General features: G+C 37.1%; 1 protein-coding gene across 1 annotated transcript in view; it reads left to right on the forward strand.

The window, feature by feature from the left end:
• Positions 1-13,541, forward strand: part of Vapa (VAMP associated protein A) — a 58,901-nt gene that overhangs the window by 28,048 nt on the left and 17,312 nt on the right.

Raw genomic sequence — 13,541 nt, forward strand, 5'->3', positions numbered from 1 at the left:
AGCACTTGGCAGATTCTGAGTCCTTATTGTTCATGACAAAAAGAGGCTTCTCTGATAAAGGTTGAGATCGGTAATTATCTATGGGTATAAAGATGAATGTTTAGAAGATAGGTCAACAACATGAGTGTATAGTAAGTCAACAGTAGTAGGTTCTACGTAGGGCCCAGGATCTCCCCAGCAGTAGACTTTTGACCAGACTTACAGTATCCGTCTTTCCTGTGGATCAGGTTTCTAATACAATTAGGAACCGATTGGTTACCCCCATATTAGTCATGCCACTATTGCACCAGTGGGCATATCTTGCTTGGCATACAGGGTCCAATGCTGGGTAATTCTGTTGATATCTTTTCTTCCCAATTGACCTACATAATTTTACCTCTGTTGATGCTATTTCTTTCTTTCATGTATTTCTGCTTGTGAACTTGTTATTTTTGGAATTAATTCAGTCATAAATTTGTCAGGAGTAGGTGTTGGAGCTACAATTGTAAACAGTCCTTATTTTTTGAGGGGGGCAATTCTAACGGGTAAGATCCCAGTTTTTAGATGAATGAAATGTAGGGGAAGCCTTTGACAATGGGAACTGAGATTCCAAGTGCAAGTAGAAGTTCCCTAGGGCAGCTTTTTTATTAGAAATGAGATGACCATTGCTGTTAGAAATAATGAAAGGTCAAAATAGGTGTGTGCACTGAGAGAGAACGTGTGGTTTCATAGATGGAGTGCATAAAATGGAAGGATGGTGGTACTGCTCACTGAGCTAGGAACATTGACTCTGGATGTGGGCTGATAACATTTTCTTTAGGGTATATGGGAGAAGGGTAGGAGGAAGACATGCTTTACTGGTGTGATGTGTATGTTTAAAACTAATGAGGAGGTGTGCCAAGTGGGCGTTGGTTCTGTAAGTGTATGTAGATGTGGATTAATTGAACTTTTGGGGGATAATTTTACCGTAATTGCAATTCTGTTAAAAATCTTGGCTCCTTTGCAATTGCATTTTTCACCTGCCTGGTGCACATACTTGTGCTTTGAACATTCATAGTTCTAAATAATGAGGGCTAGGGTGTTTGAAAGAGTTGACTATGATGTCGATTTTTTACTTTTGGTAGGAGTAGGATTTTGGGGGCTTTTGAAGATTTGTGACTACATGTAGTATCAAAGTCATTTAGCCTTGCTTGTTAGCATGGTGGCATAGTTTTATAATCCTGGCACTTTTAAGGTGGAAGGAAGTAAGAGAATCTGGAGTTGGAATTGGTCTGGGCTATACATGAAACACAGTTCAGAAAAAAAGAGGTGGCAGGCAAGGAAGGTTACTCAGTAAGTGCTTGCCTTGCAAGCATGGAAGCCTGGGCTTGGATTCCCAGCACCCAGGTAAAGGAGTTGTGTGGCTTTGCTTCTAAGCCCTAGCATTGAAAAGACAGGAGGATCTCTGGGGGTTTGCGGCCAGTCATCCAGCTGAGTTGGTAAGGTCCAGGTCAATGAGGAGACTGTCTCAGAGGAAGTGGGTGGTGTTCCTAATGACACCTAAGTTTTTATCTTTTGCCTCCACATGCGTGATACATGTGTACCTGAACACAATAAAAATATAAAAAAGTCACTTAAAAGTTAATCAAGTAGAAAAAAACACAGGAGCCCCCCCCATCCCCCTATTTTGTAAGTTTGCTGTCTGTGCTTTGTAATCAACTGTGGTCCCAAAATAGGGAATTTTTTAGATATAAATATTTTATAAGGTTAAGTTTGTGTCCTTCTGAGTTGGAGGTAAATATCTAGCTTTGTCGTGTTTCCTTCTTGCCTAAGGAACCTATCTGTTGGACCAGTTATTTCCATACTGCAAATCTGCCCACCACACACTTACTTAGACATTTTCTTGCCAGATTGTTGGTATCACAACATTTGTTTTCAAGTTACCCTTACTTATTTTTACTTATAAATGGGCTTTAAAATATCAACATGGTACTGACAATTTTTTAGTATGCCTGGATATGCCCCAAGAGAAGCCAGTGTTCCTTAAGTGCAAAATTCTAAGCTTACTAGGAAGGAAAGAAAGAAATTCTAGCCAGGCGGGTAGTGGTGTACACCTTTAATCCCAGCACTCAGGAGGCAGAGGCAAACAGATCTCTGTGAGTTCGAGGTTAGCCTGGTCTACAAGAGCTAGTTCCAGGACAGGCTCCAAAGCTACAGTCTTTAAAAAAAGAAAGAAGGAAAGAAATTCTCTGCTGATGTTGCAAAAATCTACAATAAGAATTGTGAAGAAGGAAAAGGAATTGTTCTCTGTTTTGCTGTTGTACCTCAAATGGCGAAAGTTTGTGGTAATGATGTGTGATACATACAGGCTTAGTTAAAATGAAAAATGCATTAAATTATACAACTTGACAACTGGTTTTGATTTTAGGCATCTGTTGGGGGAGGGGTGTTTGGGACATATCCTTCATGGGTAAGAAGGGATATGTATATAAAACATTGGGAAAATCTGCCTGGTGGTGGTGGCGGCTCACTCTTTAATACCAGCACTTGTGAGGGACGCAGAGGTAGGCAGATCTCTGTGAGTTCAAGGCCAGCCTAGTTCCAGGACAGCTGGGACTGGTACACAGAGAAACTCTTGTCTTGAAAAAGAAAAAAAAATGGGAAAACTTAAAAATTTGATACTTTCTAAATTGTCAGCATTGATAATTGGTAATACTGCTTTAGTATATCAAATCCTTTTCCCCCAAAATTTTGTCAATGTATACAAGGCATTAGTTTTTTATCATTGCTGTGACAAAATACGGGGCAGGCAACCTGGGACGAAAGGCTTATTTCATTCAGCTTAACAGTTGGAGATGCAGTCCATCATAGTAAGGAATTGGTGACAGAAGCTTGAGGTCCCATTGCCCCCCCCCCCCCAGTCAGGAAGCAGAGCGATGATGAGTGCTTACCTGTGGTTCTTTGTGTTTATTTAGTCTAGAACTTGAACTTATGGAGTGGTGTCAGTCACAGTTCATGTGGGTTTCCTACCTCAGTTAGCCTAACCTAGGTCACTTCTTAGTGGTGTGCACAGAGGCTTCTCTCTGATGACTTTAGGTCCGGTTAAGTTGACAATATTATTCATCATAGGTATATAACATGATGTTATGTGATGTATGTAGGTAATAAATGGCTGCATGACTGAAACAAATTGGCTTGTTCCCCTACCCCTCTTTTCTTGCGTCCTTCACCCCCCTCCAAATTAGTTAAAAGTTTTGTCATATATCAGGAATCCAGACTTAGCACAGTTGAATATCTTGTGCATTATTAGGTCTCTGGACTTGTTTATCCTTCATGTCTGCTACTTTGTGTCCTTTGACCTCTTTCTCTCCGTCATCCCTCCTTTACCTTTTCAAATTTCTGTTAGAAACTTTAGGACGGAGTTTTTATGTAATGCTGGTGTGCCTGCCTCTGCCTTGTAAGTACTAGTATCAAAGGTGTGTGGCCATTATGCCTGGCTTAAAAAGGCTTTCTTAACCATGCAGAAATGGTCTGTGAGAGACCCTGCTGGCCAGACATCCTTTTTACTTTTTTTATTGGCCACCTCCTGATCACTTTTCTTTGTTGACTTTGTGTCTTTTGAAGGACTGTCCTGTTGAATGCTTATTTGCTCTTCTGTGATGGAGGACTTGGCTTTCTTAGAATTATAAAATGTTGTTTTAAACCTGAAAAGACTATTACTTGCAAATGCCAGTTTACTTTCTGAGTTTACTGTAACTGCATCACTCAAAATTTTAAACTTAGGAAAGTTTTCAAGCATTACTACATTGTATGCTGTTTTTAAAAATGTGGCTTAATAATTAAGCATATCATTAATATCTTGATTAACTTATTTGCATATTTTGTTTCCTTTTTGGGGAATGTGTACTGGAATTAAATCCCAGGCTTTATGCATACGAGGCAAGCATTCTGCCACTGAGATATTCTTTAGTACTTGCCCAAGTACCTTTAAAACAAATATTCTATAACCTACATTTTGTTTCTTGTTACTTGAGAGATTGTATTTCTAACAACAAAAGGGAACATTTTCTTTGCTTATCATGATACTCTTACTTAAAACCCAACAATAAATCTTTGATAGTGTATAATAGTCAATCTGAAAATTTCCCAATTGTGCTGTTTTTAGTTGTTTCTTTAAATATGTATGTGCATTGCATTGGGTTGCTGTGTGCTATGTATTTGTTTTAATCTTAAGTAATGTTTTCCTCTGTCTTTTCTGTTCCTTAAACCTACCATTGATTTGTTGAAAAGACCTTGTCTTATTCTGTTGTTGACAGAATGTTTCCTATCTAGATGTCTTAATGTATTTTCTATAAGTTTTGTATTTGATTAAAGGCTTGATTAGCCATGGATTTCAGTATCTATGGCAAAAATGTGTTGTAGATTGTATCATGTCACATGTGTTCTGCTTGTAGTGATAAACTGGTGACAGTCTGATCCTTTCATTGAAAAGGTACATATGATCCATTTATTGTAACGTATAGAAATAAGAATGTTAATATTTCATTCATATTGGATTAGTGTTGTCTTGTTTTTTTATATTTTTATTTGTTTTCTGAGATTGCTGCAGTGAATATTTAGTGGTTATAATGAAAATAACTTAAATGATTATTCAATTTGGATACCTTTGGGAGAGTAAAGATTTTCATTTGTTCCATATAGATTTTTCTTTCTCTCATTTATAGCTTAATTATTTCTACAGTTTTACAGGAAATGTGTATAAAGATGTGGTGTAACATCTGTGAAAGTTAAACTCAAAGGGGAATGACTTGTCAAGATTGATAACAAAACAAAACAAAGAAATATAAAGGAATGACTATGCTTAATGAGCTATCACCAAAGATTGCCAGATCCGCAACCTTACACAAAGGCCACAGTAACCCTTCTGCAGAAAGTAACTTCTGTAAGGGTGCTTATTCAATGTCTAGCTGCCATAGACACTTTAGACTATTACCATTTGTATATTGGTCCTTATTGGCTAGTATTGCTTCAAAGCGATACAAATCACCTATAATTTTAAAACTTCCCTTACTGAGAAAGCTTGACTACAGACTACTCAGACTACTGCTACACGCTGTAATGTTAGGAGTGTTTCCATTGCAATTATGCTTCCAAAAAGTTCATTGATCTTGAGAGAATCTCTTTGGTTTAGGTTGACGCATGAAGCACTGCTTTACAGTTGTATTTAAAAAAAAAATCTGATCAGGGTTGGCAGGATGGCTCTGTGGGGTAAAGACACTTGTCCCTGTGCCTGACAATCTTGAATTTGATCCCAGGACCCACAGAGGAAGGAAAGAACATGCTTTCTCAAATTGTCCTCTGACCCCTACCTTTGCACTGTGGCACCAGTACACATGTATCACACACACACAACTTTAATAAAACTAATTCTGTAACAAATTTGCAAATGATAAATTTGCTGTATTCAATAATATTGTCATCAGTTGCTGACTTATTGTGAGATTTTTTTTTTCAAGACAGTGTTTCTCCGTAGCTTTGGAGGCTGTCCTAGAACTAGCTTTTGTAGACCAGGCTGGCCTTAGACTCACAGAGATCTGCCTGCCTCTGCCTCCCGAGTGCTGGGATTAAAGGTGTGCGCCACCACCACCTGGCTTCTGTGAGAATTTTATTAGATGTATTTGGTGATGCTCATTTTTCTGAGAATTGCTCTTGCACATAGGATTAAACAAGTAAGTTTAAGGTCCTTCCTCCTCAGATAGTGTGGATTGGTTCAGTGGGTCACTGGTTCAACTGTTTTAGGATTTTTAAAAAAAATAGCTAGCTGGGCAGTAGTGGCACATGTTTTTAATTTCAGCACTCATGAGGCAGAGGCAGGCGAATCTCTTAGTTCAGGGCCAGCCTGGGTTTAACAAATCAAGTTCCAGGACAGCCAACGCTACACACACAGAAGACATCCTGTCTCAAAAAAAAAAAAAAAAAAACCAAAAATACATTACTGCCAAGAACAGAATCACACCTGAAAAGACAGTTGACACTATGTCCACAAATTCTTACACCTTGAGATTCAAGCAAACCGTTAAAGAAAGGTATTTTTTTTTTAAATTAAGTCTGTATTGAATATGTGTAGACTTCTTTTGTTATTATTGCTAACTTATAACAACAATGGCATAGTATTAACTTGCATTTGATACTATAATCTAGATATACTTTTAAAGAATAGTGGTGGGCTGCACATAGGTTATGTGTAAAAAAAATGTTGGCGTTTATATAATGTGAGCACCCACAGGTTTTGGTATCAGTGTGGTTCTAGAACCAATTCCCTTTGTGAGTTGTGGGAGGCTTAAATAAGCATTTTCAATGGCAAAGGGGAAATACAGAGCTGGCCACTGGAAGGCTTTTCTATATACCAATGACTGGCAAATTAAAATGTTTATGCTTTGATTTTAGACACAGATGAAGGTAGATAAACTCTATACTTAAAGATGTTATCCACTACAGATAGGTGACAGATTTGGTCCAGTGCACACAGAAGGCAGTTAGTTGAGAAGGCAAGGAGGTTTTTATGGTGCTTGCTTTTTTCTGGATGTAATCTTGGCTGTGATGTTAGCCCTACTTCATTCCCATACACCACCAGATTGCTTTCATCTTGGATAGTGAACTCTTTAAAATAGGTATTTGTTCTCTGTTTTTTCCTTAAATATGTTTGGATTTTACAATAAGTTGATCATAAAGTCATTTAATTTTAGAGAATGAGAGGAACCTTAGAGATAGTTTCATTAATTGAGGTTAGATTGTTTGGGGGGATCAGTCTCCTAGTTAATAAATGGCTTTAGATTTTAAACCATTAATTCAGTATTCTACATTATGTTTTTAAAAAGCTATAATACACCAGTAACAGAAACCAGTCTCCAAAAAGGTTTGAGAACTCACCAAAAGTTTTTGAGAACAATGAAAAGAACAATTGTTTTAATTTTTAATTAAAACTGCTTTCTTTTGTGAAGGTGACAAATGAGTATTGGACTTTATATGCCTATAACAACACTGTAGTATTATTGGAAAGTGGTTTAAAAAATTAGACGACATGATTCCTGCTCATGGTAACTTTTAACGATGAATTTAACATATTGTGTGGGCAGACCTGTTGTCTCCCCTTCTTCCCTCTTTCCAGTGACCACATACTGTCTACTGCTTGTGTATTAAGTGTATTTTGGTGAGTTTTTCATAAAATATTTGTAAACTGTTACGTAATGCAGTATGGAAAATTAGTACAGCAAGCAGTTTAAATAATTAAAACTTTAAAGTTTTAGAGACTTCAAATTATGAAGTCTTGGTTTAGCACTAATCTCAAGATTCATACTTAAAATTTATAAAAGATTATTTTTTAGTGTTTTAACTAAACCTTTCTGAATGGAGATAGAACTCATTTTGGGGCTGGAGAGGTGGCTTAGTAAATAAGAGCACTAGCTGCCCCTCCAGGGATCCTGAGTTCAATTCCCCGCACACACATGGCATCTCACAACTAGTCATGATGGATCCCATGCCCTTTTTTGGTGTGCGGATGTACATGTAGACAAGATACCCATATACATAAAACACTTAAATAAATAAATCCTAAGAAAACTCATTTTGTTTTTCTATAAAATAGAACAGTTTATTTGTACAATAGTATTTATACAGTAGTGCTTACCAGTAACTATGATGCAGGTATCGTAACTGTTGGAGATGTAGCAGCGAAAGAAATGGAAATAGTCTTCATGATATTTCAGCACAGTATAAAAAGGTAAATAAGTTAGGGTGACTTCCTTGCTTAAGAAATTTGTAGGGTCTGGAGACATGGCTCAGCAGTTAAAAGCACTTGTTGCTCTTCCAAAGAACCTGAATTCTATTTCTAGCACCACGTGGCAGTTTATAGCAATCTTAACAGCATTTCCAGGGTATCTGACACCCTCTTCTTGCCTTCCCAGGAACCAGGCAAACAGACGTACACACAGTCAAAATACACATAAAATAAAGTTAAAATTGAAAGAAATTCGTAACGATGTTTAGAGCTTTCTTGGAGGTAAAATACTTATTTCAGTAAGTGTTTAACATAAGCCTATGGGGCCAAAGGAAATAAATATATAATGCTAACTTGACAGCTTTAATGCTTCAGAAGTATATATGATGCGCCCATGTAAATAAAGTATAGTTGAGGCTCTAGAATCAGACCTGGTTTGACCTCCACCGCTCCACTTTTTTGTGGCGATAGGGTCTCTTACATAGCCCTGGTTATTCTTGAACTCACAATGTAGACAGGCTAACCTTAAACTCAGATCCTCCTGAGTGTGTGAGATTAAAGGCTGTGAACCATCATCTCTGGCTTAGGAAACTGTTTAGCCAGTGTTGTGCTTACAGTTTGATTGGACAAAACCTGTGAAAAGATACTGGAAAAGACCTCACTTTTATTTATATATTCACATTGAGAATATCCAGCCCTCCTATTAGGATTTTTTACTTTTTATTCTGTTAAAAGTACATTAAAGGTATAGTACAGTTAAGGAGCAAAAAATGTAAAGCTAGAATGACTTATAAAGACCAAGAGTTATATGTTTGAAGTAAAACATGTATACTTTTGTCTTTTATGATTTCTTGTTTAAAAATTGACTGTTAGCAATATTTCTGGTGTCTGATAATTCATCAGGTATTGAGTAGCACAAAAACTTAAAGCTTGTTAATGTCAGTATCTTCAATTTAGTCTCCAGTGAATTAAATGTTTCTTTGGGAGGTTATGATGTAATAGAATGAATGGGAGAAGGCATACACACACTAGAAAAAATGTGAAATACTACAAAATATGTATGGATTTATTTCATATGAATTGTATAGTCAGCCATGATTCCCTCATTTTTTGGTATTGAACTTTGTGCTGTTATGTAGAAGCCACTAATATAGTCTGTACCATGGTGGAGAACTGAGACTTTGTCAACGATTGTGAAAAGACTGAAGATTTTGCTTGCTACAGTTTTATGGATATTAGAAGACTTGAAAAGAACTGAATTGTTCATGGCACTGTAAGAGCTTCTGTAATTGTGGTGTTTTTCCTTAGTCACCCCAGGTTCCAAGGTGGGTGACAAAGGGCTTCAAAGTGGAGCTATCCATCGAGTGGCTTTGCATGGAGCTGAGAAACCCTTAGCTTAGAGAATTTTAATCTTTCCTGGTGTGCTACATGGAAATTTACCTGACCTTAGTTGCAGAATATCTGGTCCTCATGAAGGATGAGATGTTATCTCATAGGACTATTTCTTGAAAGGATAGGAATACATGTAGAAATGCTGGAGACTCTCAAGACCAATTGTGCCCAAAGGGTTGCATAGACAATGTCTAAAACACAGCACAGTATTGATGGAATCCAGTCTGTATATGTATGTGAGTGTTTGTGGTGTGTTATTTCAGGTTCTTTATGAAAATTGTCATAGTAAAGGAGGAAGCAAAGTGCTTTCTAGCTCTGGTTGATTCTCTGCTGCTGAACTTAGCTTGACAATTGAAAAAAAATTATCAGTAATTCACATCATTAGGGATGGATAAAGTTTTTAAAACTTAGAATGGTTCTATTTTAAGCTTAAATTTAGAACCATAGTTAGAATTTCTTTTTTTTAATGTTTATTTATTTATTATGTATACAATATTCTGTCTGTGTGTATGCCTGCAGGCCAGAAGAGGGCACCAGACCCCATTAGAGATGGTTATGAGCCACCATATGGTTGCTGGGAATTGAACTCAGGACCTTTGGAAGAGCAGGCAATGCTCTTAACCTCTGAGCCATCTCTCCAGCCCCCCATAGTTAGAATTTCTTAAATGCTAGTGTTTGTATGTGTACCTGATAGTCAGAAGAGTGGGCATTCACTGGGTCTCTCACTGTGTGGTTGCTGGGAGCTGAACCCTGGGTCCTCTGCAAGAACAACCATGCTTGTTTTTTGAGACAGGGTTTCTTATAACTCTGACAGCCCTACAACTATGTAGACCAGGCTGCCCTCAAACTCAACAGAGATCTGCCTGCTTTTGCCTCCCATGTGCTAGAATTTATGCCTGACTCACAACAAGTAAACTAGCAAGTCATCTCTCTAGCTCTGGTAGGATTTCTTATGAAGGGGCGAGGTCGATCGATAATTAACCAGATCAGCTCAATACAAAAGATTTAGTTTTTAATAATTGGGGAAAAAGGGAAAACACACGACCAAAGATCCCAGATCCCGTGAACACCAGGAGTGCAGGGAAGGAAGAGAGGGAGGGGCAAGCTCACCTGGATCTTTTATTTGTTTTCTGTGGCCCCAGGGGGACACACCCTAAACAGAATGTGATTGGCTGAAGTTCCCCATCATCTCCCCCTTTGTCTAAACAAGATTGAACTAAACCCAATACAACTATATACAGTAGGAATAGATACCAAATATAACAGATACCAAATATAAAATTACAAACAACAAACAATATTAAGCAAGAAACATACAACAAAAGTTTTACTAAGCATTCTATTTCAAGGAGTCTAAAAAATGTAGAGGGTAACTACAATTACCTAATCTTAACTCCATCAAAGATCTGTGAAGGGAAGTAATACTACTTGAGCAACCAGGAAGTACAAATGTGAAACTTCCAAAATGTGCAACAAATGACAGCGACAACTGACTACCTGGGCAATCACCCAAAGTCTTGTTTGCAATGTTGAGGCAACCAACTTTGGCTATGACCTAATATAACTGACATACCATTTTCAAAGGCAAGGAACTTTTTAGAACTATGCTACCCTGTCTTGGCAAGATAAGACAATCCTGTTTTTATCCATTTACTGATTTGGCTGAAGTTCCCCATCATTCTTACACTACTTAAAAGTAAAGAAACAATAATTGCAATCCCAGTTTCAAAGTTTTTTTCAGTTTACACCTGGACATATCCATTTTGGCTTAATGACACTGAGGGGCTAGGAAATGTGACAGCTGCTTAAAGGACAGCTTATATAGTTACAAGATAAAGATTATTTTCCACCCACAATAAAAATAGAAGTCTGTGAAAGCAGGCTGCGTGTGTTTAATCTACATACAATGTGTGTGTGTTTTAATAGAATGCTTTTCACTGTGAACTGATTTCTCACTTTGAGAAAGGAAATACATATCACACAGTGAACTGTGATTGCTACTGAGCACTCTTTACCATTAGGTGATCTTAGAATGGGCTCGTTCAGTAATTGTTTACTACATTTTAAGCTATTCACTTGGGATATATGACAGACTTATTTATGGGGGTGTTTTAGACACTCCCTACATAGAAACATTCATTTCTTAACATAAATTGCTCCATGTTGTCACTGTTTTTAATTTTTCTAAAGGTTACATAATGACCAGATTTTCCAAATTTTTCTTGCAAGTATTATGTAAAAGAAAAATGTATAGTTCATACAATTCATATGTTCATGAACACTAGTTACATTGGTAACTTAAGCTTGACATTGCTGTTGATAGAGTAAGTTTTGTAATGGTGACCTAAAGTCATCCTTGAAAGAGATTTTTTTCTGTATTTGTTTTATTTTGAAATAATAGACTAATAATTATCAATAATATTGTCTATGTCAAGTTTAAGACATAGACTAGAGAACAGTGTGACCAGGTAGATAACACATTGTGGTTGGAATTTCTCATAGAATGTTCTGGAAGCAAATTAGCCTGGAAGAGTTGGGTCTTAACATCCTCTAAAGGGATCTATCTATCTCCTCAGACTGAAAGAGTCTTATCACCTCCCAATTTGTCGCTCTGGGGAGTAGGCCTTTGAGGGACATTCAAAACCCAAATTATAGCAGGATAAACATTTGAAAGTTCAGTAGAATAAATTCTGTGGGACTGCATGGTATTGCAGAATGTTTGGCATTTTATACCCCCACTTCCTGTTGGACCATTCAGCTATAATGCCAAGGGAAAATAAAATATTTTGTGTCTTTAGGTAAAAGATTTTGTTTGTACTTCGTAGCAAGCACCTTCAGTTTATATAACCTCTCGTCTGAGATGATGTAAAGGGATTTCTCTCTTTCTCTGTGTGTGTGTGTGTGTGTGCGCGCTTATGCATGTGTTTGTGAGAGTGTCTAGTATTAGGGTGATAATAGCGCCTGTGAATTCTAGCTTATGAATTCAGTGTTAAGTTTTTGTGGATGTATGCCTATGCATGCTTTTGGGGTAGGTTATAGCTTTCATCAGATTTCAAAGGATTCTGTGGCTTAAACATGTGGACCATGTGTTAGTTTGAACCAAGCAGCAGAGTCTTTGTTAGTCATAAAGTTTGACTATTTTGCTCATGGTTATCAGTACTCTTTAATCTCAAGAGAAACAGCAGGCTTAGACTGAGGCTTGCCCAGGACACAGTGGAGTAAAGAATCCCCAGTTTATGTGTCTTCTGACAGGATTTATGGTATTCTTTTCATAGGGTTAACATGTCTAAGCATTTTGTTTTGGAGAGATTCTTTGTCCTATTGATGTGTCATTTTATCTTTGCATTTTTATGTTTAGAATATATAATCCCTGTTGGGTAGTGCATTAAGTACTCTTTTCATATTACATACAATTCTTAGGAGTTTGTTGATTGAAAATATATAGTTTTTTTTTTTTTTTTGGTTTTTCGAGACAGGGTTTCTCTGTAGCTTTGGAGCCTGTCCTGGTTTAAAACTATTTGCAAGCTGATCAGAAGGGTCAGCTGTAGAGGTCTACCACACTGCAAGCTCTGTTACTGTCCTGGGCGTTGAGACTAGTGAGGAGGGAACTCCTTGCTTCATTTGTTTGAATTGTATTTATTTCTAGGAAAGTGGACAGGTTGGAGGTCCTCCCTTTTATCTTGGTTAATTGTATTGTAGAGATGTTAAATCATGTGCTTTTCAGGAAGACAATTGGGGAGCAACAAGGGTGTAAGGTAGTCTGCAGAATGAACAAATAGCTTATAGTGAAACAAGGACTTCAGAATAAAACTCAAGGCTGAACCAAGCACATTTTAGATTACCCCACTTTTGTGAAGTAGTTTCTTTTCTCGTGTTAAGCATTAGGCAGATCTGTTTGTTCTATCTCCTGCAATCTTTAATGAATGCTTCTTGCTTTTCTGTAAGTTTTTCTGTCTCAGACAATTTCCCAATATTCAGTCAAACAACTTTATTGGACGTGGTTGGAGAATTTTCTCAATCTGGATTCTAAAGTTTTAAAAAGAACAAGATTTTTGTTTAAGATTCAGGTGAACAGGGTCAGAAGGTGACTCAGTGTTTAAGGGAGCTTGCTGTAAAGCTTGGAGACTGATGTTCAGTCCTGGTACACATACACTCTGAACACTAGTAAATGAAAAGATTTAAATAAAAATAGGTAAGATTTTATAGTAGTTGTTTTTGGCAAATAAAACCAAAAATAAAATTGATTTTCAAAAGACCATTTAAAATTGAGTAGTTAATGGTATAGGTTTATCGTTTTTCTATTTGACATGTTTTTAGTTTTATCTTCTGCCTTCAAATCAATAAGAAATTCTTTCTGTGTAAACTAGACTGTAAAATCTGTCTTGGTTTTTCAGCCTAAAGTAAATAAGTTTAT

Source organism: Arvicola amphibius, chromosome 8 (genome assembly GCF_903992535.2).
Source record: "Arvicola amphibius chromosome 8, mArvAmp1.2, whole genome shotgun sequence".
In the NCBI taxonomy this organism is placed as follows: Eukaryota; Metazoa; Chordata; class Mammalia; order Rodentia; family Cricetidae; genus Arvicola; species Arvicola amphibius.